This window comes from Sprattus sprattus (genome assembly GCF_963457725.1).
Source record: "Sprattus sprattus genome assembly, chromosome: 15".
Lineage (NCBI taxonomy): Eukaryota > Metazoa > Chordata > Actinopteri > Clupeiformes > Clupeidae > Sprattus > Sprattus sprattus.
Window position 1 is genome coordinate 8844945 of NC_137913.1, and position 6364 is coordinate 8851308.

Consider the following 6364-nt stretch of genomic DNA (forward strand, 5'->3'; position numbering starts at 1 on the left):
CTCTTCTCTCTCTCATCCCCTTTTCTCTCTCTCCTCCCCTCTTCCTCCATCATCCCTCCTATCCTCCCCTTGTCTCCTTTTCTTCTTTCCACTCTTTCCTTCTCGCAATCCCTCCCTTCACTCTCATCCTGTCTCCTTCATGTCTAGTGCTGATCTGAGTGTGTATGTGTGTGTGTGTGTGTGTGTATGTGTATGTGTATGTGTGTGTGTGTGTGTGTGTGTGTGTGTGTGTGTGTGTGTGTGTGTGTGTGTCCTAAATCAGTGGCGCTCCATCCCCCAGCCAACCCTGCTGCTATGGAGACGTCACACTCAGGCAGGGGGACATCAGTGTCTGGGAGATGCTGGGAGACGAGGAGAGAACACACGCCCCATCCCCCATCCCCCACCAAACACATACACACACACACACACACACACACACACACACACACACACACACACACACACACACACACACACTCACGCATATATAGTCTGATATATTGGTCTGCTTTCTGAGGAAAAATAGAGACGGGTGATCCCTGGTAAAGGACCCCACTAGCGTAGTCAACTATTGATTTACCAATTCACCAAACATAGGCTGTAAAGACTATTATTATCAGCCAACCATCTTCATATGGGTGCATACTTTACAATAGCATACTTTATATGGGCTCTTTCACACACAACACACACACACACACACACACACACACACACACACACACACACACACACACACAAACACATCCTGATCTCATGGAAGAATAATCTGTGCTGTCACTGCATCTCCATTTAACCTGATTCCAAGCACCCCCCCCCACAGACACACACACACACACACACACACACACACACACACACACACACAGAGGCACAATCTAATTGCGACTGTCCCACCACACCCCTGCTTTTAAATCAGACCAGAACAAAGGGTCATGACTAGCTGGAGCCACCAGTGAACTGCGTGCTCTCATTCCAGAGCTCCCCCAAACATCAGAGATAAAGTGGGACAGAAAGAGAGGGCAGTTCATAATGGCAGGAAGAAAGAGTCTCTTCTAAACCATCCTAGTGAGTCTCACAGAGCCAGAGCTACTGACGGGAGGAGGGGACAGAGAGGAATGGTTAGAGTGTGGAATATCATGTGCCATGGCATGAGTGATGGATAGTTGTCTGACGGAGAATTACTCTGAATGCAGAACAACCTGACAGACATTAACAACAACCTTCATACCTGCGTAAAACACTCCCACACTCACACAACCACAGAGGTGAACATATGCACACACCCACATCGCCCATGGTGCACACACACACACAGCCCTGTCCTGTCCTGTATGACTGAATCATTAGGCCAGAGCATCAGGCCAGCAGGCCAGGCCAGGTGATTGATGGGCCCCCAGAGAGATGAGGCTGCAGCTGACCCATTATAACGTTGCATCTGCTGTGTGTGTGTGTGTGTGTGTGTGTGTATGTCTATGTCTGTATGTCAGTGTGGGTGTGTGTGTGTCTATGTCTGTGTGTGTGTATGTGTGTGTATGTGTGTGTGTGTGTGTGTGTGTGTGTGTGTGTGCGCATTCTTTTGCTGTTTAATGGGGACCTCTGATTTGAAATGTTTGTAATTGTATTTAGGGGTCTACTAAAACAAATGTACATTTTTATCATACTGGACATCTCTGTTCACCCTCTGTCTGAAACACTCTGCTAGAGCTCCTGTCTTTAAGCTTTGAGAGAGAGAGAGAGAGAGAGAGAGAGAGAGAGAGAGAGAGAGAGAGAGTGAGAGTGAGAGCGAGCGAGAGAGAGAGAGAGAGAGAGAGAAAGCCTAAGTAGTCAATATATCTATCCAGGTCCTTTCTTGTCCGAGGGGGGCTCTGCTGGCCTATAGACTCATCTCAGATCCACAGCTCATTCATGACAAGAGTATCTGCTATGGGCACATTCAAAGACAGTGTATGAGAGAGAGAGAGAGAGAGAGAGAGAGGGAGAGAGAGAGATAGAGAGAGAGAGAGAGAGAGAGAGAGAGAGAGACAGAGAGAGAGACAGAGAGAGAGACAGAGAGAGAGACAGAGACAGAGAGACAGACAAAGAGTGTTTTATGCTCCCTAAAATAGATGCAGCCTGGGCCTACAACTCAGAGACAGAATGAGTTGAACAAGGTCAGCTGGTAAGAGGCATGCTGGGAAGAGAGAGATGGTTTCCCCTTCTGCTAAGTGTTTTCGAACGCTAACAGACGTATCCTAGCAGAGGGCTAAGTGGGGGCGTAGCCAGGAGGAAAGAGAAATCAGATATGTGCACTGGAGGAACTAATGTGGAGACATCTTAATATGAACAACAACAAAACAAACAAACAAATGAATAAATAAACAGACACAGCAATGGCCAGCCGTCCAACAGCAGGGATGTCTAACAATGCTGCCGTTTGTTCATAAATCTGGGAACAACTAGCAGCTTTCTTCTGAGGCCAATGTCAACTCTGGCTGTGCAGTGCTGATACTCATTCAGCTGAGCTGAACACCATGAGCTCATGACAGCAGGGTCCAATTCAATCAGCTGAGCTGAACACCATGAGCTCATGACAGCACGGTCCATTTCATTCAGATAAACTCCATTTGCGCAGCGCCATCAACGGAGAGTGTGTGTCCTCTGAACATTGCAGTGTGTGTTGTTAGCGTGAGTCCTAAACCCTTCGAGGCAGGTTCCAACCCCTAGCCTGTTCTGGTCTGTGTGTGTGGGTGTATGTGTGTGTGTGTGTGTGTGTGTGTGTGTGTGTGTGTGTGTGTGTGTGTGTGTGTGTGTGTGTGTGTGTGGCACAGCAGCAGCAGGTCATCTGCTCAGTGCAGAAGTGTTTTAACTGAAGATGAGTCCATAGGGATGGATGACTGATTCTCCTCCTCAATTGTTCTCTAAGTCTACATCCTTCTCTGCTAGCTCTCTCTCTCTCTCTCTCTCTCTCTCTCTCTCTCTCTTTTTACACTCACTGTCTCTCCCTTTGTGCTTCTCTCTTCCCCTCACCTTATATGTTCTCTCTTGCCCTCTCTCTCTCTCTATGTGTTTCTCCTTCTCCCTCTGTCCCCATCTCTCTCCTCACACAGACCTCACTGCTGAGCCCCTGCACACGTCAGTCAGACACTGCCCTTACACACCAACCCATCACTGGACTGAACACGCACACGTCAGTCAGACACTGCTCACCAACACATCTGAACACGCGCACACGTCAGTAAGACAAAAGACAATGCCCTTACACACCAACACATCACTGGACTGAACACGCACACGTCAGTCAGACACTGCACACCAACACATCTGAACACGCACACACATCAGTCAGACACTGCCCTTACACACCAACACATCACTGGACTGAACACGCACACATCAGTCAGACACTGCACACCAACACATCTGAACACGCACACATCAGTCAGACACTGCCCTTACACACCAACACATCACTGGACTGAACACGCACACGTCAGTCAGACAATGCCCTTACACACCATAACATCACTGGACTGAACACGCACACATCTGTCACACAAACACAACAGGAAACAACTTCATCACTTACTCAAAAGCACCCACAAAAACACCAACAGAGAGAGAGGAAGAGAAGGAGAGAAAGAGAGTGAGGGAGGAAGAGAAAGAGCGGTAGAGAGAGGGGGAGAGATAGACAGAGAGACAGAGAGACAGAGAGAAAAAGGGAGAAAGGTCTTTCCTGCTAATCCTGACTGGAGACTGCTTCAATAAAACATTGCAGCTCCTCTAAGCGTTACATCATCACTAAGCCCACATGAATAAAGCATTGGCACTCCCCTCTTCTAGCTGTATAGCAACACACACACCCACACACCACAACCATACACACCCGCACATACACACCACAACGATACACACCCACACACATGCGCATTTAAACATACACACACACAGATCAGATCATTAACATCTGCACTAATGACAGAAACAATGTATGCACAGCCACACACACTCTCACACACTTGCAGATAGAGAAGATAAACTGTTGTCCAGTACGCCTTGCTGTGAGGTATAGGCTGATGTATGCTAATAGTGTAACATCTGGTAATGTTAAGATGAGCTGATGCACACCAGGCACATCCTCTGAGCATCATCACTTACACACACAAACACACTTACACACACACGCACACACACACACACACACACACACACACACACACACACACACACACACACACACACACACACACACACACACACACACAGAGGGGGGGGGGAGAGGGAGAATGGTGGAAGGGGCAAGAAGAGCAGTCATAACAGCAGCCAATAGATGATCCATAACGAATGAATAATGAATGAAGTCATTCTCCTGTGTGCTTGTGTGTGTGGGTGTGTGTGTGTGTTACATATGATGTGTGTTATGTATGTGTTACATGTCTGTTATGTGTGTGTTACATGTCTGTTATGTGTGTGTTACATGTCTGTTATGTGTGTGTTACATGTCTAATGTGTGTGTGTGTGTGTGTGGGTGTGAGTAAGGGTGAGTGCGAGTGCGAGTGCGAATGCGAGTGCGAGTGTGAGTGTGTGTGTGCAAGTGCGAGTGCGAGTGCGAGTGCGAGTGCGTGTGCGTGTGAGTGTGTGTGTGTGTGTGTGTGCTTGTGTGTGTGTGTGTCTGTGTGTGTGTCTGTGTGTGTGTCTGTGTGTGTGTGTGTGTGTGCATGAGCATGCTGACTGGCCTCTCCCCTATGCTCTGAGTGAGCAGAGTACTTCCTGTAACGCCGTGGCAATGCTTCCCAACACCAACGCTGACATCAGCCTCGGGTGACCTCATGCATAATTAAGACCCTTCCTCCTGGCTCTCTCTCTCACTCACACACACACACACACACACACACACACACACACACACACACACACACACACACACACACACACACAAACACACACACACACACACACACACATAGCATCCCACACAGCAGTGAACTGACCAGCATGTCTAGAAAGGACCTGACCATGTATTCAGCATGAATCCGGTGTGGATCTGGGAGATGTGAGTGGGACAGCATGGCAGTCTAACCTAGACCCCACCAGTCTCAGTGCTTAGTCTCTCTCACCCACACACACAAACCTCTCTCTCTCTCTCTCTCTCTGTCTCACACACACTCACACACACACACACACACACACACACACACACACACACACACACACACACACACACACAGACAGACACACACACACACACACACACACACACACACACACACAAACACACACACAAACACACACACAGAACCTCTACACACACACACGCACACACACACATAGAACCTCTCTCTTTCTCTCTCACACACAAACACAGACTTTCTATCCCTCCCTCTATCACACACACACAAACAAACACACACACACACACAGGTTGTCTCTCTCGCTCTCTTTCTCTCTGTCATGCACATTCAGTCAGTCTGTTTCACACACAGTCAGACACTCTCTCTGTTACACCGGAGCATACACTACTTTCCTCACTTTTTCCTCCTTTCAGAGTAAAACATAAATAATCAACGAGCTGCAGCTAAAAAAGCCAACAAACACACACGTACACACCCAGACACCATTCCCAAAAGTAAGCCCACTAAGGTATCCCCTATGATAAGAATTGGAGTCACTATCCCAAGGGGCTCTGTTGGTGTTGAGTGGGGTCGGGCACACGGGAAATGCAGGCATAGCAGAAACGTTAACCTTGAGCTAACTGGCCCCACAAACTCGCACGACTTGTGGGCTATAGGGTTATGCCTTCAGACTCTCGACTGGAAAAACCACTTGCTGTCACCAGTGTAATTTGATAGGCGTAATAGGCTACACAAACAACGTTACACTTAACTTTGACAAACACGCATATCAGCTAAGAGAATTTAAATAAGCTTAAAAAACGAATAATAGTTACACTTTATGCTATACAGACTAGTTATCATCAGCCCTATGCACGTAGGTCAAGAATGAGGATCCAAATTAGTCTATAGACCTATAGGCAAGCGGAGTGCATTTTTCATAGCTGAGGATTTGGTCAGGAAACTATCGGTTACTGCCGAACTGGTTTCAGCACTGTGACAACCGACGAGCATCCAACTGAACAAACACGCTACGCCGACCCTGAAGAGAGGAAGACACTCTCGTAAACAGCACCTGCATTGCGGACAGCGCACTACAGCGTCGGCTGCCGCTGCCCACACCATCAATCCAGCAGTTCCCAGGGAATAAACAAGATCAACAAGATGCTATTTAGCGATAGGCGCCAACAAAAGACAAACGCTGGCAACAGTCCGCCCCGTAGATGTCAACAAACCTTTCACAGAAAATCAAAACATAACGTTGGGAAAATAGTGTAGGCTACTTGGGGGAC